Here is a 27,522-nt window from a genome sequence, read left to right as displayed (position 1 = left end):
AACCAGTATTGAGGTTTAAATTAAACAGCATGGTCAGAGGAGCAGCTAATATTCCTTTGCACATTCTCATAATACACAGGCCAATATGTCATCTAATCCTATGGCTGTGTTCATATTGAGGTTCTGCAATATTTTAAGCAACTCCATTTCTTCAATTTCTGTTCTCCTATCAGTCAGTGTCACATCTGGCATTGCAATGTCACTACCTTGATGGTACACTCCCTCAAAATGCTCGTTCAGTAATTAAACTATTTGGTTTGGTTCTGTCACCTTCCCACCATCAGTACTTTTTAAAGTCATTCTTCCATAGTCATTCCTCCTTTTACTTGCCACACCACATAGCAAAATAACTCCATAGGGTTTCTTTTGGCTTCATCAACTAGCTTTCTCTCATAATTAGCTTTAGCCTCCCTTACCATACTGGTCACTCTTCTTGCCTGTACCTAATGCTGCTTGTGGGCATGCTGATCACCATTTTCTTTATAATCTCTCCACAACCTTTTTTTTTTGTGTGTGCTACTCTTACTTAACGAAGCTATTCATCCATCTAACTCCTACCTGATTTATCCTTCATCTCTAGGTATACATTCAGATGCTGCGTTCTTCAAACACTTCTTAACCACTTCCTATGTATCAACAAGATCTCTCCCTCCAATTTCTTATCCTATGGCTCTGCGGAAAGTCGACTCCTCAGCTTGTCATAATCACCTGCTTTGTAATTCCAACTCAGTTGAGTGTTCCTCAAGCCATGCCTGGGTGGTTGTAGCCCAGTGGAGCAACTCATTGTCCTGCTAAAACAGACCATTGGCTGCAGGATGCACAAAGGCCATGAAAGTGTAGGTGATCAGCCAGCACATTAGGAACCTAATGTGTCACATAAGATGGCTTCCCAAACCATCACAGAGCCACCACCTCCTTGAACAGAATCGACCTGACATGACGGGGCCATGGCCTCATACTGTCGATGCAACACCCACACCTTCTTGTCAGCTCGGTACAACTGATAACAGGATTCATCTGACCATTCAACTCTGGTCTGCTGTGCAGAGGTCACGTTTTGATGGTTCCGACACCACACGGGCAATGCCTGATGATGAGCTGTGAACAGTGGTACATGATTAGGGTGTTGACTCTGGTATCCCATGTTATGCAGGGTATGCCATACCGTTTGCTCACTGATGCTGCTTTGACCTCCAACATTGAAACTGGATGTGATTTATGCTGCTCTTGCCTTGCAGTTGATCTATGCATGTCTGAACAGTCTATGTTAATCTTGGTCATCAATGGCGTGTGGTCGGCGACCGCTTGTTTGCTTGGTGCTGGTACATCCATTGGTGGTATACTTGCAATACACCCTTGATATGGTTGCCTGCGAGAACCCTAGGGTTCTTACCACTTGGGCGATAGAATGACCCACCTGTCTTGTGCTGATAATACATCCATGATCAAAGTTGCTAAGATCGCCACGTTTACTCATGTTCGTCGATTTGCGATATGCTGTTGGGAAGTCCTGATGTCTGTGTATTTACTATCTGCATTTGGTTTGGGTACATATCACTCTGTGTGGGGGATGTCAGTGTTAACTTCCCATTACTCCCATTTATAATGTTTTGTCCATTGAGTATATAGTGGTATTCAGTGAAGCAAAAATTCTTTCTGCAGTCATTTCTAATTCAGAATTTAGAATGCAGTTGACCGAACAGGTCACTTATCTGGAGCATAACAAGCTACATTAAAAAACAAAAAAAAAATCCCGTATTAGTATTTGTTAATATATTATTTTTGACAAAAAATTTTGAAATAAAAATTAAAACCAATAGTCATCATCAGTTATATGAAGGCATAATCAGTGTTTTTTCTGTGCCTTCTCTGCAAAAATACCTACTTAATTTGGGTTCGATGCATCATTTTGCTTTTTGTTGACAAAAATAATAAAAAAAAATTAACTGTTTGATTTTACATACATAAAAGAATGCATATAATCACCTGTTAACTCAGCTCTCGATTTGAGATGGTTGTGGAATGATATGTTTTTTGGTTGAGTAAAGTTAAATTGATATTCATCCTAAGTGGTATGTTCCTTAAATGACATCAGTCCCTCACTTAGCATATGTGTATGACCACTTTTACTTACAACAGTCATCCTGTTAACACGTTCACTGAATACCACTTCACTCCCTCATCTAACTGACCATGGTTTATTGCTGCAGTCAAGGCATGGTATTTAAAAAATAGTTTTGCTAAGGTTATTGCTGGTTAGAGTAAGAAAATCTTAAAATACTTTTAGAAGTACAATATCTTGCATTGTACAAATAACATAGATGTGGCATGGAGTGAGGTTACAGCAGAATGTATGAATGGTATTTGGTAGAAGCCTGTTGAAAATACATGGTTATATGTTCACAAGATTCAACAAAGGCAAATCCTTACAAGAGATTTGTGACAAGATAGTGCTGTTAGCTAAAGAGTTGGAAGTTGAAAATAAAGATATAGAGCAGTCATTGGAAGTGGAGGAAGAAGAGCTCTCAAATGAAGACCTTATAGTGCTAGGAGCACAGACAGTTGCAGAAGAAGGAGAAGAAAAAGAGAGAAAAGCAGAAACAGAAAGAGTGAAAAAGCAGAACAAGAAGCTGAGCTCTCAAAAATATTATAGTAAAAAAATTGACAGAGACATTTGCTTCTGTTGATAAAATTTGACTCTTTGAGGGAATGAATCCTAATATGGAGTGATTTAGCAAAGTAGATAGACTAATGCAAGCTGTGGTTGGTAGCTATAGAGAAATCTGTGTAGAAAAAGTGAACTGTGCAAACTTAACTAGATATAATGTACAAATTTTTACAGTAGTTCACTTCAGCTTTCACTTTGGAGAGTCCTGTTTAGCTAAACTACTTATGGTTCTTCTACCTGTTGAATTGGATGGTCTAGTATCATTTAGATATCTTTTAGCTTTTTCTGATTTTACCAAAGTATCATAAATGACATTCTCTAATATACCTGAACTTCTTTCAATAATTTTGCTGAGGACAATACATTCAGTTCCTTCTCCTCTTCTTGATTTGATGAACCTTACTGTTTTGAAATACTCCAAGCTTCGAGATATTTTAGTGTGTTGATCACCGATCTCCTTTCTATTTTTAATAGAAATTAAATTAAATGAGCAATTCTCCATTTTTGTATAGCCAAATAGCAAACGCATCATTCATCATAATAAATTTAGTTTAATCCTTTATCCAAGTGTGAGCAAACAAAGTTTGCGCCTGAAAGTATCTTCAGGACTGGGGTAAGGTGGTACAACACCGGGAAACTCGTTGCAAAGGTGGAGCAAGCTAACATCACTCCTATCTCAGTATCTCCCATAATGCAAAACACATCTCCTTGCGGATATGTGTAATGTTATGCATTAAGGGAAGGGCCACTACCCAGACTAGTTTCGACCTTTATTGAGGTCTCTTCAGTGGGAGCCAGGCCCAAGTGGAGATACCAGGCAGAAGCATTAGCAAGGTCAACTCTACCTATAGGAGTTGCCCTTACCCCAGTCCTGAAGATACTTTCAGGCGCAAACTTTGTTTGCTCACACTTGGATAAAGGATTAAACTAAATTTATTATAGTCTAACCAAGTGAAAAATAAACTTTCAACATCTTTCTCTAAATCCTGAGTGATTTAATAAAAAGGTGGCACACTGTTTGGCAACTCCTATAGGTAGAGTTGACCTTGCTAATGCTTCTGCCTGGTATCTCCACTTGGCCTGGCTCCCACTGAACAGACCTCAATAAAGGTCAAAACTAGTCTGGGTAGTGGCCCTTCCTTTAATGCATAACATTATACATATCCGCAAGGAGATGTGTTTTGCATTATAGGAGATACTGAGATAGGAGTGATTTTAGCTTGCTCCACCTTTGCAACGAGTTGCCCGGTGTTGTACCACCTTACCCCAGTCCTGAAGATACTTTCAGGTGCAGACTTTGTTTGCTCACACTTGGATAAAGGATTAAATTAAATTTATTATAGTCTAACCAAGTGAAAACTTATTCCTAATAAGTATTCCATGAGATAATCACCTTTCTTAATGCTATCAGTGTAATTATAAATAATGTTGGTGATAATGTATATCATGTCGTACATCTGATTTAATAGTGTGGTTTTCATGGAGATGGTTTTCTTGCTGTACATCCTTTAATTCTAGCTGTGCATTTGTGTAAGTATCACTTCTGGAAGGATTCTATTTATACTACCCAGGTATAGTATTTTGAATTCTTTTTTTTTTTTTTTATTGGAATCTTTTTTTTTTTTTCTTTTGAGAGCAATAAAGCTTACGTTTTAATATTTCAAGCACCTGTAGCACAGTTGGAAGAACAGGATTTTGTTTCCTTCAATGTAACTAGAGAACACATGCAATATACTGACAAAAAAATACTTAGCAGGCAGTAGGCATCATTGTGTATAGATGTAGGATTAGGTAGTGTAGAATACACAGGAGAGTGGAATGCTCTGCTGTGATGAGTTCTCTGACTCCTTGGAGTTGTCACATAATAATAATATTCTCATGGTTTCTCCACTTTTTGTTATGAACAATCACATTTTGGTAACACTTGGTTTGTTCCACTAGTTTTCCCTCCAACAATTTTTCGCATCTTTTCTCAAGAATGCTTAGCTAAATATTGGATGATTGGATAAAAATATTGGAATGGTTTTAACTGGGGATATGCAGATGATGGAAAATTGGGGAGAGCAATGCAGAGTCAAGCAGATGTTATGGCCTTACAGGAGTATTTGAATAGATTGCATGAGTGGGCAGGTGAGTGGAACTGTCAGTTCAATGTTGCAAAATGTAAGGTTTTGAAATTTGGTGAGCAATGATGGGATGCAAAGTATTCACTTGGTGGGGAATCGTTAAAGGAAATAGAGAGATGAGAGATCTGGGAGTGATGGTGGACAAGGACCTGAAATTCAGGGACCACATACACAAATTGTGAAGACGTCACATGGCAATGATGTGGAGGACCCTACTGTGCAGAAATAAAGAGGTTATGATGCTATTGTATAAGGCCTGGAACAGGCCTCATATGGATTATTGTGCACGGATTTGGTCACTTGGTTTTCATGGTATGTTAGGAAAGGATCCAGAGAAGGTTCACCAAGGTGGTCAGTGGTCTTTGGAATGTGGAGTATGAGGATAGATTGATAGAATGTAAATTTCAAATCCTTGTGAATAAGAGAGGAGGGGGGGGGGGATATGATTGAGACATATAAGTTAGTCAAGGGTTGTTATCAGGTTGACATGAAAGAGATTCTTCATAAATGTAATAAGGGGGTAGAACATGAGGCCATCCTTGGAAACTATATGAAGAGGGTGGGAGCAGAGGAGTGAGGAGAATGGTTGGTGAGTGGAATGCATTGCTTGAGTGTGTTGTGAATGTAGACGCATTGAATTAGTTTAAGGCACATTTGGACGAGCTTTGTGTGTGATGGTGTGTATCTCCCATGATGACGCTCTGACTCCATGGATAATAATCTTTCCTGGAACACTTAGTAGGAAATTTCACTATAGTTTACAAAGTTAGTTTTGTTTCCCTATTTATAAATTTTTAAATTCTTCTAATGATTCTTAATAATTGGATGATATAAGGATGGAACTAGGACTGATGCAACCACCTTCAGACCAACCATTATCTCTGCAGTGATAATTAAGATATTGAAGGTGTTTATCAGGATCTGCATTGAGAGGTGGGTAGATAGCATTTTGATCCTCTAGAGTTGACGGCATGACCGTGTTAAATGTATTTCTTGCTTTAGCAGCTTGCTCACATTTTATAAGAGTTGAATAAGGATACCATACTTTTGGATTACTTAAACATTTCAGAGCATTCTACACTGGAGATTGTTATATAAATGCAGCAGAATGGGCATACAAATTAGACTTGTAACAGGAGAGGAGAGTGACTGAATGAGAAAGTAATGCATGACAATGCTGAATCTGTAGGAAAAGAAAAAAAGGCAACCAGTGGGATACCACAAGGTCAGCTGTTGTTCTTTAACTTGTGTGTTAACAATATTTGGAAGATACACTATTGAGGAGAGTAATAAGGGAGATAGCTGCAACAGAATCTCTGTATGTTAATTGAATAGATGGCAAATGATAATGAATATCAGTTATACCAAATGTAAGCTTGTGCATTTTAAATGGAAGACATTGCAAGCAAAGTATTGTATTAATGGGAATTTGCTGCAATTGGACATTGAAGACAGAGATGTAGGGTGGTGGTTGTGTTGGTGGTAGACAAGAGTTGCATTTTAAGGGCCATATTGCTAGGTCATCACATTATATAACTAAAATGTTGAAAGGAACATTGATTGTTGGAATAAGGAAGTTATTCCCACAAGTCAACTGCCTTATCACAGTCGTAACAAAGCTTTGATGAGGCTGCAGATTAATTGTAGTGCTCACATATGGTCATTTGATTTCTGTGAAGACAGAAAGACAGTCACAGTTTCAGCAGAAGAAACAGATTGAAGAAATGTAGTCTTCAAAGTTTGAAAAATAGATTGTACATGTAAGTTGGTTTAGGGGATTTGATATTTCATATAAGTTGGTTTAGGGAATTTGATAAGATCTTACTGGGTAATGCTTCACTGGCATGATATATTCTTTTTTATGTTATTAAATTAAAAATCACAGATATATGGTGCTTTTAGACTAAAGCAGTTTTCATTTTGTTTTTTAAATATAAAATTCAGATTTCATTTGAGAAAAAACTCCCTGGAGGGATGGTATATGCATATATATATATATATATATATATATATAATTTCGTTTTAATTAATTTATTTATTTTGATTGTAGCACTACCAGGAATTCATTAATCACAATGCCACCATTAAATTGGGATGTAGTGATGAATCTACCCCTTGATGATCTTAATGATGATATGGCTGATGAATTGTATGATCAGATGCTTCAGGTAGATAAAAAAAAAATTTAAACTAAACAAATATTTTTTATGCCACTAGATTAATTAATGTAATCATGCATATATTTTAAAATATTTTCAGAGATTTTGAACAGGATTCAGTTTTGTTTGTAATTACAAACAGAGATTTGTAATTTTGTTAACAAAGTTATAAAATCACGTACAGTTTTACAGGAAGTGCCCTGTGCATGGCACAGAACATCAGTATGAAAAATGTATGAATTCTGCATATTAAATTAGCTCTTGGACTGGCATCATCAGGTATTTGTCTAGACAGCCTTTGCTTTATTTGCAGATATTCTTATGAAAAATTATTTATGATCTTGCATTTGTTTTCAAGAATGTTTGTTGTCACTCACAGTTATATTGACTGAAAATGAAATAGCTAATAATTTAAATTTTGAGGACAGAATAACTGACTTATTTCCACCATTTGTGCGGTTTTGTCTAATCCTTCCTTGCTGACCAGGCTTCGTTGAAGGACAGCCTACTTGGGTATTTGCTTTACCCAAGTAGGCTGCCCTTGTTTAGTAAAGCAAATACCTGGAAGAGAAAGCAGACTCCCACTGCTGTGCAGAAGATCAGTAAGATAGGATACACCTACCCCTTGAATACTCTAATAGCATTTGGGGGGAAGGAGCAAGAAGAAAAGAAAAAGAGGAGGGACCAGTATACAAATAATATAACAGATGTACATCTATATTATGTAAAGTAAGGTTTAGTCCAGCATCAGATACACTGGGTTCATCACTCCTGTGCTCACTAGAAATGAGCCCTCCCCCAAGGAAGGCCAAAGAGATGGTTGGAACTCAGTGGCATAGAAAAGCTCAAGATTTTTTATGTTGCTCTCACTCATGAAAGGTTATTTGCAAAGTGCATGGGCTAAGAATATTTTTTTCATCAGCTTTATATATATTTTGTATTTTTTAAATTTATATTTGCATAATTTAGAAACCCTGCTCTAGAGATCATACATGGAACTTTTTTAAGGCACTTCAGGCCTCTAATAAGTGGGGCAGTGGTCTATACCAGCAATGAAATTCATCTTCCACCTAAGATAGAACTGAATGAAGGACTTTGGGGAAGGCCTTCAACCAGCAGTGGACAAAAAATGGCTGGTGAAGAAGAAGAAGAAAAATAACCAACTTTGCCACAAAATCATTAAGACTGTTTAACTCTTTTCACATTTTACCATGTAAAGATTTAATAAAAATATTTTTTGCAGTTATAAATTATCCAAAATGCAATATAAACATATGTACACTGAAAAGAAAATGAGGGTTGTTTCAGTCCATAAAATTTCTAAGCATGTTTGGTAGTTATTATCACTCTTTGTTGCCATGACCTGATATTATCATAGCACACAGTATTTATTATATCTTAATGTGTAAGGAAACCATCAAAGGTCGCCATATTTTCACCGGCACTTATGGGCATAGTGAAAGTTGTTATTAAACATGTAGACACAAGCATAAGTATAAAATTAATAAAACTTTATTAACAAATATTTCCAACTGAAACTTACACTGAAGAAGATCTGTTAGTGTTGGATCAAAATATTTATAAAACAAAGTTTAAGTTAAGGGATATTACATCCCATATAGTTTCTTAGCCGAATAAGAAACTCAAAGAGTTTCATGCCGAATATAGTAGAAACTATATAAAGTTCGGCGATTCCAAGCGTAAGCAAATACCTGGATACTGCAGCACTGATCCCAAAGGGTAGTGCAAGCTGGGGCAACTCATGGTAGAAGTGGAGCAAGCTCCGATCACTATTCTTGATATTTGCCCATAATGTGAACTTAGCTCCTAGGAACTGTATTTTTGTTCACATTATGAGAGAAGGTCACTACCCAGACCGGTTTCGACCTTTATTGAGGTCTCATCAGTGAGTAGCCAGACCTAGTTAATATCAAGTTTGTAGCGAACAGAACTTGTACCCCTTCTACGAGTATTGCCGTGAGGTGATCTAATAAATTATTAGATATGTGAAGAGCCAAAGGCTTCAATTCGGCGACATATAACTTGTTTAAGTTAAAGGATATTACATCCCATATAGTTTCTTAGCCGAATAAGAAACTCAAAGAGTTTCATGCCGAATATAGTAGAAACTATATAAAGTTCGGCGATTCCAAGCGTAAGCAAATACCTGGATACTGCAGCACTGATCCCAAAGGGTAGTGCAAGCTGGGGCAACTCGTGGTAGAAGTGGAGCTAGTTCCGATCACTGTTCTTGATATTTGCCCATAATGTGAACTTAGCTCCTAGGAACTGTATTTTTGTTCACATTATGAGAGAAGGTCACTACCCAGACCGGTTTCGACCTTTATTGAGGTCTCATCAGTGAGTAGCCAGACCTAGTTAATATCAAGTTTGTAGCGAACAGAACTTGTACCCCTTCTACGAGTATTGCCGTGAGGTGCTCTAATAAATTATTAGATATGTGAAGAGCCAAAGGCTTCAATTCGGCGACATATAACTTGTTTAAGTTAAGGGATATTACATCCCATATAGTTTCTTAGCCGAATAAGAAACTCAAAGAGTTTCATGCTGAATATAGTAGAAACTATATAAAGTTTGGCGATTACAAGCGTAAGCAAATACCTGGATACTGCAGCACTGATCCCAAAGGGTAGTGCAAGCTGGGGCAACTCGTGGTAGAAGTGGAGCAAGCTCCCGATCACTATTCTTGATATTTGCCCATAATGTGAACTTAGCTCCTAGGAACTGTATTTTTGTTCGGCTAAGAAACTATATGGGATGTAATATCCCTTAACTTAAACAAGTTATATGTTGCCGAATTGAAGCCTTTGGCTCTTCACATATCTAATAATTTATTAGAGCACCTCACGGCAATACTCGTAGAAGGGGTACAAGTTCTGTTCACTACAAACTTGATATTAACTAGGTCTGGCTACTCACTGATGAGACCTCAATAAAGGTCGAAACCGGTCTGGGTAGTGACCTTCTCTCATAATGTGAACAAAAATACAGTTCCTAGGAGCTAAGTTCACATTATGGGCAAATATCAAGAATAGTGATCGGAGCTTGCTCCACTTCTACTACGAGTTGCCCCAGCTTGCACTACCCTTTGGGATCAGTGCTGCAGTATCCAGGTATTTGCTTACGCTTGGAATCGCCAAACTTTATATAGTTTCTACTATATTCGGCATGAAACTCTTTGAGTTTCTTATTCGGCTAAGAAACTATATGGGATGTAATATCCCTTAACTTAAACAAGTTATATGTCGCCGAATTGAACCCTTTGGCTCTTCACATATCTTATAAAACAAAGTTTTATTAATTTTTTACATATGCTTGTCTGTGCATGTTTTATAACAGCCATCAAAGGTTGTAGTTTTTATATTTAAGAACTTATCCATTAACAATCCTGGGAAATGTTTTTTTTCCTAATGTTCAGCAAAAATATGTGAAGAATCAGTAAATACTATGGCATAGATCTAAGTTGTTTAACACCTATTGCTGGTTCACTTTTTTCCATTGAAGATTAATCAGAATATTTCTGTTTGAAAACCATTCAAATGATGCATATTATTATTACATGGGCAAATCCATGGAGTCTGTGGATCCATTGAGGGAGACCCTGACCGTTATGCCAAGCACTATCCAATATTTTTGCAATATCTGTCATATTTCACTTTGAACTCATTCACTGACATGGCACCCACATCAAACTTTGGCAACCTATTCCACTTATTCGCCACTTTCCAAGCAAAACAATCTATCTTCACACTCTTACTCAATTCCCAGGGATGAATCCTAGATATCCCCCACTACTTATGAAAAATTTACTCTGCATCCATTCTGTAAAAACCTTGTAGTGTTTGTTTGTCTTAACTATATCACCTGTTTTTGACCTATCAACCAATTTTTCTAATCCATATATCTTCAAGTTATCATCATAAGGAGCATTCCATAGACCTGCCACCATCTTGAATACTCACCTCTGGATCCTCTCTACCTCTTCCTCATTTGCAAGAAATCCAGGTGACCAGATCTGTATGTAGAAAGTTATTCAAGAAACTTCATTAAAAATTTAGAGTAAAACTTTTTTTACCATCAATTTTTAATGAATCAAAATGCACTGATTGTAGGTTGGTTGTCGTTATAATCAAGTCATTATATAATGACTGATTATAATAGTTTTGTTAACTACTAGATAATATTCCAGCAGATTGATTTTGAAATACCTTATGTAATGTGTTCATTTTAGAAATTATGAACTTTACAACCATGTTATAAATAACTATTTTAATTTCCCAACGATTCGACCTTCATATTAATCCCTTAACGTACCAATTAAAAATCAGAAAGCGGTCGTTTTTCTGCCAATTTTTTGGGCCAGTTTTGGGCAAGGGTGATTTGCTGGATCAAATTCATTATTATTTTTTAAATAATGATGAATTTGTGCAAACGCAAACGAAATAGCCGATACACACCGTTGGCAACTTTTCTCGGCTGAAAGGAAATAGGCACAAGATTGTCTAGCCTCTATATTCGGTTGTATTTATATGTGAAACCAAAATTCAAAATCAATTTTGGTGCAATAAATAAAAGACGTGTCACAGACGTCTTTGTATGTTAAGGGGTTAAGGGCATCATCATCTGGAGTAGATACAAGGACAAGCTGAGTTACATTTCACACAGTAAGCTAAAGAAACAATGATTTGATCACCAGTTATTTTACTGGCATGACCTCTAGTGGAAAAAAAAATACAGATAAAATTACAATTAATTATTATTTAGAAATTACATCAAAGCTAAATTATATTTAAGGTAACATGAGAGAAACATTCTTTCTTATAGATAGTTTTCTTACAGTAACAATGATGTCCTATTTTTAACATTGCAATTGTTATATTAGGTTTAGGATTCTGGATTATCTAAGGAGAAAAGTTCCGTGGTTAGAATATGTACCTTCCATATGCTTGGGATTTTTAGACCATCATTATTGTTCAGATTGGGGGTTGGTTGATAAGAATCTCACAGGCATCCTTAAATTTGCGTTCATAAAATGTTTTGGTGTGATGAAAACAACTGGTGCTTTTCCAGTCAATTCTATGTAAAGTGTTCAGGGCATGATCAGAAAGAGTGGCTTCACCATAGTTATTATATTTAATTTGTTGTTTATGTTCCTTTTGTCTGATAGGAATTGTGCATCCTGTTTCCCCTATATATGGTAGATTACAGTTGCAATAAATATGGTATACTCCAGGGTGGGCCAGCAGAGGGAGTGGGTCTTTGGATGAGTTTAGTAAGCTTTTTAATTTTGCAGGAGGTTTAAAGATGGCTTTGAGGTTGTATTTCTGTAGTATTCTGTTTATTTTATCTGATGTGCCTTTAATGTAAGGAATGGTTATAGTTTTATTGTAGTCTGGTTTATCTTTGTTTTTTATTGAAGTCTTGTAGAGAATTTTGTTAATAGTGTTTTGGCTGTAACCATTTTTAAAAAAAGTATTGCTGATAACTTTAAATTCATCTTTCAGTGCTTGTTCATTGGAGCAGATCTTCAAAGTCCTGTTTTTTAGAGTATTAATGACACATATATTGGCTATTATGTGTCAGTTTCTGGTAAACAGTGAAGGAAAGACTGCCAGAAGGAAGACGTGTGACAAGTGTATCTAGAAACGAAAGTGTGTTTGGTTTTTCAATCTCAGTTGTGAACTGTATGCATTTGTGTTGTTTGTTTAGGTGGCTAAGGAAAGTGTCTGGGGGCCATGGGGCCAGATCGCGAAAACATTGTCAACGTATCTAAGCCAGACTTTGGGTTTTAAAGGAGAGGAATCTGGAGATTAGAATAAATCTAGAGATTAGAAGCAATAGAATAAAAAAGAAAACAGAGAAACTACTTAAATCAATTACTACATGGCCCAAAGATAAGTCAAAAAATTACTTCCATACTATGCTCGTTTCCAGAGAATTTGCATTCTACAAAAGATATAAAACAAAACACACTACTCCGGCTGATAGTCTAAGGTATAGACAGCCCGAATTATCACCTAGCCAAGAAATTAGCGGCAACACTCAAGGAGTTGGTAGGTCATTCCCCCCCTCCTATATCAGAAACACACAACACTTCATGAACATAATCAAGGACATTACATTAGAAAAAGATGATTTATTAGTCAGGTTTGATGTCTCTGCCCTCTTTACAAATGTCCCAATCAATGACACAATCCTTTTACAGAACAAATTCTCTCCAGATATCATGGAGGTCTTTGCACATGTATTACGTTCTGGTTATTTTGTATGGCAAAATGGTTTCTACCTACAAAAAGAAGGCACGGGCTCTTGACAATGTTTTCGCAATCTGGCCGCCAGATACTACACACTTTCCTTAGCCATCTAAACAAACAACAAATGCATACAGTTCACAATTGAGATTGAAAAACAGAACACACTTCCGTTTCTTCACTGGTCAATATATACACATAAACTCCTACCATCACCCAACACAAAACCTTGGTGTCATTAATACTCTAAAAAACAGGACTTTGAAGACCTGCTCCAATGAACAAGCACTGAAAGACGAGTTTAAAGTTATCAGCAATACTTTTTTTAAAAATGGTTACAGCCAAAACACTATTAACAAAATTCTCTACAAGACCTCAATAAAAAACAAAGATAAACCAGACTACAATAAAACTATAACCATTCCTTACATTAAAGGGACATCAGATAAAATAAATAGAATACTACAGAAATACAACTTCAAAGCCACCTTTAAACCTCCTGCAAAATTAAAAAGCTTACTAAACTCATCTAAAGACCCACTCCCTCTGCTGGCTCACCCTGGAGTATACCGTATTTATTGCACCTGTAATCTACCATACAGGATGCACAATTCCTATCAGACAAAAGGAATATAAACAACACATTAAATATAATAACTAGGATGAAGCTGGCCTTTCTGATCATGCCCTGAACACTTTACATAGAATTGACTGGAAAAGCACCAGTTGTTTACATCACACCAAAACATAGTACGAAATCAAATTTAAGGAAGCCTGTGAGATTCTTATCACCCCAATCTGAACAATAATGATGGTCTAAAAATCCAAAGCATATGGAAGGCACATATTCTACCCACAGAACCTTTCTCCCTAAGAGTTAACTATAAACAGGACTGTAGATAATCCAGAATCCTAAATCTAATATAACAATTGTAATGTTAAAAATATGACATCATTGTTACTGTAAGAAAACTATCTATAAGAAAGAACGTTTCTCTCATGTTATCTTAAATAGAATTTAGCTTTGATGTAGTTTCTAAATAATTAATTAATTTGTAGTTTTATCACTAGAGGTCATGCCAGTAGAATAACCGGTGATGAAATCATTGTTTCTTTAGCTTACTGTGTGAAATGTAACTCAGCTTGACCTTGTATATTTGTATATACTCCAGATGATGACCTTTATATGAAGGTCGAAACGTCGGGAAATTAAAAGAGTTATTTATAAGACAGTTTTAAAGTCCATAATTTCTAAAATGCTGATGACCATGCAATTATGCTGATTATAGTAGTTTTGATAATCGCTATGTTGACATTCCAGCAAAAATAGGAAGTCAATTTTGAATAACACCTCAAATGATTATATGCATTTTTCTTTGGTTGAAAACAAGTATGCTTTTTTGGATATGGAAGAATTTTTCTAGAAAATTTTTTTATTATTTTTTGGAAAGTTTTTTTCCCTTATCAGGTGAGTTTCTTACATCATTTGTGGTACTTTTATTCTATTGGAGTAAGGAATGCAGTATAATGTGATAATTTCGGTATGCTTTCTTCATACAGAGAACATGCTGTTTTGCTGACCATAATGTTGCCATGTTCCCTCTTCTGTCATATTTTGAAATGTGACTTTTTTTTTTTTTGAGATGGGATTATAATTAATGTTAAGAAAGTTAACTAATTAAAAGCTAAATTAAGAATTAATGAAAAAAAGCAATAAAATAATAAGTAATCTAATATATATATATATATATATATATATATATATATATATTCTGGCTTTACTATAAATTCTGTTGCTAAAAAAACTTAGATTTATTGTTAAGAATGCCTCATTTTTTAGTACTGAAATGGATTCTGTTTCATGAGATTCTTAATATCTAAGGATTCTTATAGTGCTTTTTAACCCTTAATTTGGGTTTAATTAGTTAACTTTCTTAACATTGTTATCATGTTTTATGATAGTTTTCTTTAATAATTATGTTCAGTATTCTATTTACATTGGGATTCATTGTTGGTTTTCCAAGAGTCCTTTTTTTGGGGATTCGTCCTCGATTCTGATGTAGGCTATTGTAAGGAAGCCTACATTCTAGTGGATGCATTGCTTCTTCCTTCAACTTGTGATATTTAATGATGATGATGGTTTGAGGAAGGAAGCAGTCTAAATTCTCAAGAGTTAAGACTTCATTTTGTAGTGCTGCTTCAGTTTTTTTTGCACTTGCTATTATTTCTTTTTACAAGTGATGCAGCAAGATCATTTCATCATAACTGTAGATCAGAGATAGTTGTAAAAAGCTTTTTCACTTTGTTTCAAATTAAATTATACTTGGCAAGAAGTTACATTCTCATTTAATTCTTTATCCAAGTACAAGCAAACAAAGTTTGCATGTGAAGTAGCTTCACAACTAGGCTATTTATATATAGAGGCTATTACGTTTCATATCAGTTGCTTTAGTTATCCCATAATGCAAAGTACACTTACTTTCAGAAGTATGTATTGCTGTGCTTAATGGGAAGGGTCACTACCCAGTCCAGTTTTGACCTTTATTGAGGTCTCATCAGTGTGGTTGCCAGACCCAGAAGGGATACTAATGTTGAATTAATGCAGAAGTAATATTTCTATATAAGTAGTGAATCTTATGTGAAGTTAGCAGCTGTTTTACAGAAGTAACCTAGTCGTGAAGCCATTTCATGTGCAACGTTTATTTTCCTGCCACATGTATAAAGGATTAAACATGAATAGAATTTATTGGCAAGCATAATTTACTTTATAAACAAATGATAAAAGTTTCTACAATTAGGAATTTTAATAATAAGGTGATACACCTTTTGTCTATTGTATATGGGAAATGTATGACTTCTGTATTAATTTAACCTTGATCTGGCTCCCACTGAAGAGACTTCAATAAATGTTTGAAGGATATTGATTCAAATCCATCTCTTTGGTATGTCAGAAAAATTCAGTAAAATTAGTGACCTGATGCTGGCAAGATAAAATTAATTTTTTTTTTAGAAGATGGGATCACGGAGGCATTTCCTTTGGACCAGCCCCTGAGAGAAACCTCTCGCGATACTTGGAATTATTTTCTTCACCTGTCCAGTTCAAGAACCTACACACAAAAACATTGAAACCTTAGAACACTGAAAATTGGGCTACTTTTGTTTTCTTCTAAAGCCATAATGTTCCCTGCTGAGGTGTACATAATAAATATTACAGGTGTCATAGAAGCTGAAGAAAAACAATTATATAGTAAGTTTGTGCAAATTTTTTGGTCTAGCTGATACCAGTCTAAGATATCTGTATTAAAATTCAGCTATCCCACAAATTAAAAATAAGAAAATAATTAAAATTAATAATGCAGTATTTTGTATATAAATTCTGGCTTTTTCATCATGAAATTATAATTAAATATACTTTTCTGCACTGTGAAAAAAGAACTTCATTGCTTTAAGCCTCACACTGGAAAGCAGTAATGGTGGCACATTATGACTTGAGCGGAAGTTTCTCATTTTCATTTCCGAGTACATCATGCAGAAGCAAAAAGAATGTTAGCTATGCTGGGCATTCAGCTGTTCAGGAGTAGAAAAGGAACACAACATGAGAACTGTGGTGTTTCTGTGCCCTCAGTATATGAAGGCTGAATAGAAATTATAAGACGGCTTTGGAAGACCGAGAGAGGATGTTATTATTATTAATATCTGACCTCCATGGAGTCTCTCTCTCTCTCTCTCTCTCTCTCACACACACACACACACACACACACACACACACACACACACACACACACACACACACACACACACACACACACACACACAGAGCTCATCCAACCATGCCTTAAACTGATTCAGTGTGTCTACATTCACAACACACTCAAGCAGTGCATTCCACTCATCGACTACTCTCTATGTAACAAACTTGCTCCTCACATGGAAGAGATAAGTATGAAGTTTGTTGTTCTGTAGAGACAAAACTGTTGATAAGGTTTTAAGAAGAATGTTGAGACTTTCGGAGAAAATTGATTCATTCAAGTGATGTTACTTTCCTATAGTTTTGTTCATATAGGATAATGAATGTTGTCATATGTAATTGAAGGAAGGCTGTTTAGCAAAAGTATTTCTCATGTTGTTTGAACTTGTAGTTTGAAGCATACGTTGTTGCTTGTGTAGATAAGTAGTTGATTTTGATGTATATATTTGTGTTTGTTTTTTGTAAATTAAAGGTTTTTATTTTGGTTAAAAAGTGTTTGATGAATCAAATTCTTAATGGGTTAAATGAGTTTAAAAAAGATAATTTAGAAGACAAGTTATATATGGATATTCTGGGATACGAATCTGTGTGTAAGCTAGATTTGGATTTCAGTTTCAATGTTTTCTTTTTATTTTGAATTTAAGGATTTAAACCACTCAGAGTGTAGAGGGAGAGAGTATGTAAAAATATATACACTTCTCCATCCATACACATATATATATATGATAATACATATCAGGAAGTTGAAAATGAATTTCTTTAACTATCAGAGAAGCATGGAGGTTTAGGGCTTCCACTATTAAAATTTTGCTGCTTAAGCAATACTTAAAATATCCATAAAATATTGCACACCAATCATGCATGTTCAGATCTTTCTCCATTATTACCTAGGTTTTTATTTCCTGCTATTTGGAATAAATGATTACAATATCCCAAGAGCTAAGATTGTCCCCGAATACTACAGCATTTTGTGCTTAACTCGAAGATTGTTATAGCATTCTGGCATTGATGCTCTTTCCATTTATAACAGCAGAACTTGTTATAAGGAAATCTTTAACCTCTTCCACCATGAACTTTCATAGTTTGGTACTAACAGTACCGTCTTATAATTTCTATTCAGCCTTCATATACTGAGGACACAGAAACACCACAGTTCTCATGTTATGTTCCTTTCCTCTTCAATAACTTACTGAAGTCCCAGGGATACTCTAACAGAAGGAATTTTGCTTACGAATTGCATAGGTTGTCTTATAGTAAATGCCATCAAATGGAAGTATTTCAAAAACAGAGATCCAATTTGTGACACCTGTTACAGATGGGAAACAGTAGAATATGCATTCTATAGCTGCCCTTTTGCCCTGCATATTAGATTATGTAATGTGGTGGGCATCATTACTTACAACAGAACAGGTTCTATTTTTGCAATCCCCCCCCCCCCACTTTCAGCAATGGGAAGAGAATTTTGATTATTATTATTATTAACAGACCTCCATGAAGTCCGGAGACTCATTGTGGGAGGCCCCATTCTTACATGCACAACTCATCATATCAGTTTAAATGTATTCACTGTCCCTGCACTCACCACACACACACACACACACACACACACACACACACACACACACACACACACACACACACACACACACACACACACACACACACACACTCAGGCAATGAATTCCAATCACCTACCACTATCCATGCAAAAAATCTACTCCTCAACCCCTTTGCTCACACCCACCTTATAACTTCCAGGATTGACCTCTTGTTCTCCCCATCTCCAGATATTCTATGAAAAATCTAATCCATGTTAATCTGGTAATTACTCCTCACCAACTTTTATATCTCGATTACGTATCCCCTCTTTCTTCTATCCACTTGCATCTGTAATTTGCATTCCCTGTCTGTCCTCATATTCTGCATTCCAGAGACCAGAAACCAACTTAGTCAATCATCTCTGGACCCTTTCCAACATGTCACTATTCTTTTGAAAAACTGGTGACCAAATTTGTGCACAGTAATCCATATGTGGCCTGATCAAAACCTTGTGCAATGGAATCAAAACATCCTTACTTCTACATGTCAGTGTTCTCCACATCATTCCCATAATCTGCTGTGTTTTCTTCACAATTTAAGCATAATATCCATGAAATTTCAAGCCTGTATCCACCATCACTCCCATATTTTTCATCTTCTCCATCTCCTCAGGAGAAATGGTGGTGAATTCATGATTTTGGAAAAGTTTGTAAGAGTTTGCATACAGAAATGGATTGATATAAAATGTATACTTTGCAAAGAACAGCATGGGCTTACTAAGAGCAGGTCATATTTAAACCACTTGCTCATATTTTATAATAATTTTACAGTTGACTAAAATAAAGGGAATAGATACAACATGCTACTTTTTGAGTTTGCTAAGGCTTGTAATGAGATACTGAAACTAAACATAGAGATGTAACTGGACAACATAATGATAAAAATAATTATGGAATAATAACACTTAGATGTGCAACTCAGTGGAAGTGGCACTTGCAGATTCCTATCTATACTAGGCTACCCAAAGGTAGATTTAATTTCAAGTCTAGTCACTGACTGGAGAAAGTTTTTCTAAGCTTATCTCTGATCGGTTCCTGAGTTAGTCGATCTCTGGCACAGGCAAGCAGGTTTTTTCCTCCTATAAACTCAAGAAAATGATCGTAAAACTTGCGTTATTTCATACAGTAACATATCCTGTTAGGATTAGGTACCAAGAGATGGCAGCACTTGTTTGCCCGTCAATTCATCGGTTGCTGCTTATGATTAGTGATAGTGATGGACCAGCTATTTCTGATTGGCTACCAGTGGAGATTGAACTGCCCACTCACTCTCCATAAAAAGCTAGATAGGGTTAAAAAAAAAGGCCTTGTCTACTCCCTATAAAGGAATAAAAGGCATTAGCTCATCTCATTAAGGAAAATGGCGTTTATTAAATGCAGAATTAGGATAAGTATTAAAGCCATTATAATGCACGCAAATAAAATAGAACACACTTCGAATGCATTGAAAATGGCTCTGAAAGTTAGCTGAAAATTTTACATTTAATGATTATTTTCATTACATAAGTGTTGTTATTGTGCAACTGTTTTTATCTTAGGCATGGAAGGCTGTTGCACAAGTTGGAAGATATGTGATTTGATTATAAGCTGTTAGCATGGATAAGAGGATGGCCAATGGACAGATATCAGAAAGTTGTGCAGAAAGTTGTGCAAGTAGTGTGACTGAATTCAGGAACAGCTATGGCAGCCAGTGAGGGTATTATGTGGTTTCCCTTGATGAGTAACTGACTTCCTGGAGATATTCGATTTAAATAATAATAATTGTGTATATTTATAATGATTTATCATCAGCATTACCACCTGGATTACTCAGTTTTATATGCTAGATTTCTGCAGAATCATTGCGTCTTTATCTTAGAGATAAGTTAATACAAAAATTTGATCAGTTAGTGATCTGTTCTTGGCATTTTCCTTTACTCCAGTAGATATCAACAAATTAGTGGTAAATGTTTCTGATAGGTCTCAGAGCAACAATAAAATGGGATGAAAGTAAAAGATATGATGGCTATTTGTAAAGCAGAGGCCAAGTTATTATTATTATTATTGTATGGGCACTTTCACAGCCTGAAGATATTGTGGGAGACCCAATCTATCTACATTATCTATTGTACCACTCCTTGAACCCATTAACAGACGAAGCACTCACAACTGATTTTGGCAACCCATTCCACTTATTTACAACTTTCCAAGCAAAATATCTGATCATCACACCCCTACTAACCACATATTTATTCAAAAATTTGAATAAATGCGTGGTTAGTAGGGGTGTGAGGACATGTGGGAGGAGCCACAACAAGAGGATGACCTCTTATTGTGGCCCCTCTAGCCAAGTGACGAAACATTTCCCATGCATCGATCCTATAAAAACCTTCAAGTAACGTAAGTGTTTCTATCTTATCTCCTCTTTTTCTCCTATCAACCAATTTCAGCAATCCACATATCCTTAGTCTATCCGCATAGGGAACATTCCAAAGACCACTGACTATCTTGGTTGCTTGCCTCTGAAACTTCTCCACCACTTCCTCATTCTCAAGAATCCCAGGAGACCAGACCTAAATACAATAATCCAGATGTGGACATATCAAGGTCTTATAAAGTTATTTCTCTTATAAAGAGAAATAACTTTCTTATCTCTACTTCTTAGTTTATTTTTCAACAGCCAAGTAATCTTATGAGCAACCTTAACTATAACCGTAGCAACTGTGATGCACGTGATGGAGGGGGGAGTTGGGGTGAGAGAGTATTGGACCTGGTCATAGGATTGGAAGAGTTATCCATAAACTAGGTGATTACATTGCCACCAGTTTGTGAAATTGACCATGTGGTCTTGACTTGGGAGATTGTAAAACATGAGGAATATTCTGTTGAGATGAAGTATATGTGGAACTACAAGGCAGGTGATTATGACAAGCTTTGGAGGAAGCTTGAATCTGTGCCATGTATATTTTGTCTTACTGGCTTTGATCTTAGCAGTATGTACTCTAAACTTTAACTCTCTAATTACCACCACTCTTAAATCTCTAGCTTCATCTATTTCTGGCATACAGTGCCATCATTGTGATACACAGCTTGTAATCTATTTATCCCAAAATGCATAATTTTACATTTCACCACATCAAACTGAAATCCATTATTGTTTGCCCATACTGACAGCCTATTTAAATCGACCTATAAGCTTTCCAGATCAAATTGATTAACTACTACTCTACTTATTTTGCATCATTGGCAACAGCTGAATAATTCCTTTCAAGTTATTTCCTATATCATTTATGTACAAATTAAATAGTAGTGGTCCTGATACTGAACCTTGTAGCAAAACACTAGTCACCTGCTTTTGCCTGGATTCTGCTCCTTCTCCACATACCACTTTTCGATCCAGCAGATATATCTGTCCAGCAGCCACCCTCTTATTCACATAAACATTGTCATATCCATCTCCATTTTTTCTAATTTGCATAACACAGATCCATGTGGTGTCAAATGCCTTTGCAAAATCCAGTAGAACCATCACATAGCCATTATTTTTATCCAACTCAGCTGCCACTCTATTATATAAAAAGTTATAAATTACTAAGGTATGGCTGACCCCTAACAAAGCCATGTTACCCCTCATACAGTATAATATTCTTATCCACCACCCATTCTTGAATTCTCTTTTTGATTTTGTAATCAAGTTTTCCAGTACTTTTACCACTACTCCTGAGATACCGATTGATCTTTAATTTGATACTGCGGTATTAGAATCTTCCTTAAGCAAGGAAACTGTTTTGTTCTCTTACTACTCCCTTGGAACTCTTGTAACTCCTTGGAACCAGAACTGAAACTTAAATTAAAGAGAATAGTCAGAGGCATGGCCTAGTTCCCTTTCACATTCTTGCAAAACCTGATCTGATATCCCATCTAATCCCACAGCTGTATTTACATTGAGATTCTGCAATATCCTAAGACCCTCCAATTCATCTACCTCTGTTCCCACATTAATATCTGTCACATAGGTTAAAGAAGTAACCTCACTAGGATGATATATCCTTGCAAAGTGGTCACTTAGTAAATCAAGTATTTTATCTGCTTCTGTTATGTCATCAGCAGCACTCATTGAATATAATCTTCCATAGTCATCCTTCCTATTACTTGCCACATAACGAAAGAACTGTTTTGGATTTCCTTTGGCCTGCTTGGCTAGATTTTTGCTTGTAATCTGATTTTTTGTCTTCCTTATCATGCTGGTCACCTTTCTTGCCTGACCTTTGTAATGTTCATGAGTTTGCTGGTCACGTTTCTCCTTATATATCCTTCACAACATTTTCTTCTTCTGCAACTCATGCTTAATGATATTGCTCATCTATTTAACTCTTACTTGGTTAACCTTACCTTAAGTATACAATTTAATATTGCTTCCTCTAGATGACCCTTAACTATATCCCATGCACTACCAACATCCTTCCCTTCCTTATGCCATGGCACAGATTCAAGCTTCCTCCTAAGCTTGTCATAATCACCTGCCTTATAGTTCCACATATACCTCTTCTCAACAGAATGTTCCTCATGTTTTACCATCTCCCAAGTCAAGACCACATGGTCAATTTCACAAACTGGAGGCAATGTGATCACCTAGTTTATGGATAGCTCTTCCAATCCTATGACCAGGTCCAATACTCTCTCTCACCCCAACTCCCCCTCCATCACGTGCTGCTTCAAGTAATTATGTCTTAATAGGTGTGTAAATTCCATTTTCTTCTTGCCATTGATCTTTCTTCCTTCCAGTCTATATCTCCATAGTTGAAGTTCCCCATAATAATCACTTGACTTGTACTCATTGTACGAATTTGGTGATGCATGTTTCCAAATCACCCCTGAAACTCTCAGGTCTATAGCAACAGCCAACTGCATATTTTGTCTTACTGGCTTTGATCTTAGCAATATGTCCTCTAAACTTTAACTCTCTAATTACCACCACTCTTAAATCTCTAGCTTCATCTATTCCTGGCGTACAGTGCCATCATTGTGATACACAGCTTGTAATCTATTTATACTCTAGACTGCTTCAAATGAATTGCAACTCTCTCAGCAATCTCCTATTCTGTTTAGCTGCAATTCATATGCTGTGATCAGCCCCCCCCCCCCAATCCTATCTTCTCTATCCTCCCTGAAAATACTCATCCCTTCACATTCTATCTCTGTAACTACATCATCTACTGTTAGCCAAGTCTCACCAATGTCTGTAACTTTTGGCAAGGTTGCACTCACCAATGCCCAAAACTCCTCCTCCTTGTTTCTGATACTTCTGGAATTAGTATATAGAAACTGCAACATCCTTTTACTACCACAATCACCCTTATTTCCTGAATTGATTACCCTATTTAATATACTCAGTCATTTTCTCTGCGATATAATTCGTGAGAAGAGACCAAGCAGCATTAATTTCCTTCCCATGTAATTCCTAATTCCATGATATCACTGCAAGCTACCTCCTGAGTTTGCCATAATCACCTGCCTCATAGCTCTGCATATAAATCTTTCTCACAGAAGTCCTGATATGGTTGCCACCACCCAAGTAATCACTTCATGGCCACTTTCACCAACTGAAGGAAGATGTGACACTTCATTTACAACAATATCTTCTATTGAGATAATCAAATCCAAGATCCTCGATCCACGTGTGGCCTCTTTTACTTACTGCTCAAGGTAGTTAGCTTAAGTTTAAGCTAACTACCTTAAGTTCAAACTTAAGTTATCTCTTAAAAAACTCAAGAAAAACTCAAAATCATTCTCTTTAGTTCTTGATGCCGTCTCTTCATTCCATTCTATATTATCATAATTAAAATCACCCATAATGATTACCCTTTTCTTATTAGCCAGACTAATTTGTCTAAACATTTTTTTCTCACTGCCTTCCACATTATCAGCATCATCCTATTAAACATTTCATCCTTCATATCTACCTCTACTTCACACCATACTTCTTCAAAACCACTATCAGTATTTGCTCCTTTCACCTCTATCCTAGATGGGCACAACACCTCCGCCATCATTTTTACCCAAGTGATCTTTACAAGTGATCATCATCTTTACCCAAATGTTTTCTGGCAAAATCTGTCACTGCATTTTTTATGAAAATTGAATGCCTCATGCTAAATGTCTCCACATTATAAGTATCTCGAATATCTGGTTGTAATCTAGAGCATCTGTCAACAGTCTGAGGATATATTTTTAAAAATTACAGAATGCAACTTCGTCTTTGTTGCACATCCCCACTTGAAATCCTTGAGCCATTTCTCTTGGAAAGCATGTCTTAATTGTTTTTAGTTGATGACAATTATTTTTCAGGGTTTTGATACTTTCTGATCCCTTAACCTCACCTCCAGTTTTAATCCATTTCACAAAACTAAAAAGTGTAGTTTGCATTTGCTTTCATTTGTTGTCCATAATGTGGATGAATTTTTATAAATTATCTATAAAAATAATTCAACAGTAAAAACAAATAATGAATTTTACATAAACAACAGAAAATGATCTACACTAGCAATGGAGCAGACTAACTTTTCATGCAATGTTATGTCATGTCAATAATGCAATCCAATCTCTGACTCATTTTCATAAAATAAATGCAGTTTTTTAATTAACACTATTATTCTAAGCTAATTCATTTTGTGAATCGTGAAAATAAGTTTATGTCATTACTATGTTACAACTGCATGCAAGGTTTAAAGGGGTGTTGGGAGAATAAGAATATAAATTTGTGTCATTTTATATTACAGTTGGCAGTGAAACAAATGAAAATCAGTTTTCTTTTTTTTTTTTTTTTTGTTTAATGGTATCTCTGATTTTTATAAGAATGTGATAACCTGCAAGTTATGCTAATTAAAATCTTTGAGAATGCTTGACTATTTTCAAAATTAATCGATCTTTGGATAAAGGGTAGTTCTAACAGAGGGTTTATATCAGAGGATGAGAGATGAATAGGCCACCTGTTGTCATAGATTGCAATTACTTCTTATTTTGGAAACAATGGCAAGGCATATCTTTGAAAGTATCTTAGTGCCAATTAGACTGTTCGCTGTGCCAAAATTTATCTACGAGTGAATTGTCTTATTACATTAATTATATAAGATACTATCTCCTGGTTGAAAATAAAATTTCTTTATCACATTCATTGGAATTTGCTGTGATCACATAACTTGATAATGAATGAGATGTTTTGAAATAATTAAAAAAAAAACGTTAATTATACTTTGAAAACAAGGAAACATTTATTTTGAATGCATTTATAGCAAGGCTGAAACTTCACTTGCCACTTGTCTGTAGTAAGTCACCTGTGGCAAGTGGATTTCTGGAGCCCTACCCATGAGTTCTTTACTCATGATAACAATAATTATCAGTAGCACAATTTTTTTTTGTTGCAGACACATTGGCAATCATGCCTGAATGTGGAAGCTGCTATAAGCAACCTTACTGTGTCAACAAATGGACTTGACTTGCACTGCTTACTTTGGTGGTTACATTGACTAGGAAAATTCCTGTTTTACTCAACTTGTTCTGATTCTTTGTTCATTTAAAATCAAGTTCATATAAATTTGCATATGTTACATATGTTTAAGCCAGAAAATGTAACACTGTTGGTACGAACATAGCATAGTCAGGTGGAAATGGGTTGGAAACCACACATTTATTAGTTATATGTGTAGTCCAAGCCTCCGTCAGTATAGACAAAGCCCTTTGGTCGGAAAGACCTGTGTTCGATTCCCATCAGTGATGTGAGGAACTTTATCTGGTCTCTTTCAATGAAAGGTGAGCTAGCCAGTCTCATACGAAGGTGGGGGGGGGGTTCACCCAGAAACTTGGGTTTTTTGTCCCCCAAAAGGCAAACCATCCCCCTGAACACATGCTTCTACAGACATAGGACACCTCCAGGAATAAGGAGTAACCAACCTATTCTGTGGGATTTCAGTTCTGAATACCTATATGGTAAAATGTGTAGGTCTATGCGTGAACATAAATTAGGATAGGATGTGTAGTAAATGACAACATTGCTGTCTTCTTTAATGTAAGCAATCATTATCTCTACTGATAATGTTAATTTAAGGTAACTTTCCCTTATATTTTGTTGTAATTGTTTTTATTATTATTATTTAAATTGAGTTATTTGTATCATTTGACTAATATGACTATTTTTCTTGGTTTCAGTTTGATCCGCAAGAAGAAAATGATATTTTAAAGCTACGACAGTTATTTATTGTCACACGAAGTATAATGCAGGCAAGTATTTATCTGTTTTAAATGAAAATTATTATCTCAGTGTATATTTACATTACAGTATCCCTAATGATAAAAAATAGTACTTATCTCATGATAAAATATCCTTTTAACTTAAGACATTATTTTGAGTTAAATTATACAGTTTTTCAACATGTATCTATGTATCTTAAATTGTTGTTGGTTACTTTATTGTGAGTTTAATTCCACATATTACTTATATTTCTTGTAATTAATGTAAAGCTTTTTTGTTGGGGAAAGTATTATTCGAAGGAGGTTAATTTTATAACTTCCTGGCCAGCTCATTAGCATGAAGTAGAAAATTTTTTCACTTCATTACAAATGAAATTGAACTTGCCAAGAACTTCTTGTGGGGTGCTTAAGGGTCAAAGCTGTATAACTGAGAGGAGACCTCCACATAGCCTTTAAAGGAATGCGGAGAACCGACCAGAGCTTCTGACCTAATGTCCAATCCTCACCTTCTCGTGGTGCACCCTGTTGGGTATCTACTTGGATACTGAACGAACGAGGATGGGCTGGCAATTTGGGATTTAGCCGACCAAATTGTATTCTTATTGGTTAAACCAAAATAAAAAATGATGGTACAACATGACAAAATTTCATGCCGGCTGGGGCGTCGCCCAGTTAAACAAGGCCCCCGTTGTTTTCGCCAGGGAACCAGGGCGAACAGCGAAAAA

General features: G+C 35.8%; 1 long non-coding RNA gene across 1 annotated transcript in view; it reads left to right on the top strand.

Moving 5' to 3' along the window:
- The window catches only part of LOC150093713 (uncharacterized), a 36,950-nt gene extending 10,134 nt beyond the window's left edge, over window positions 1-26,816 (top strand). The window contains exons 2-3 of the long non-coding RNA XR_016550315.1: window positions 6,845-6,962; window positions 26,756-26,816. This is a non-coding gene — a long non-coding RNA (uncharacterized LOC150093713). The remainder of the gene's footprint in view (window positions 1-6,844; window positions 6,963-26,755) is intronic.
- Window positions 26,817-27,522: the final 706 nt, after the last annotated feature.

Source organism: Typopeltis vanoorti, chromosome 23 (assembly GCF_054136105.1).
Source record: "Typopeltis vanoorti isolate ZY-2024b chromosome 23, IOZ_Tvanoo_1.0, whole genome shotgun sequence".
NCBI lineage: Eukaryota > Metazoa > Arthropoda > Arachnida > Uropygi > Thelyphonidae > Typopeltis > Typopeltis vanoorti.
Note: the sequence above shows the minus strand (reverse complement) of the source record. Positions and strands in the feature narration are given on the sequence as shown.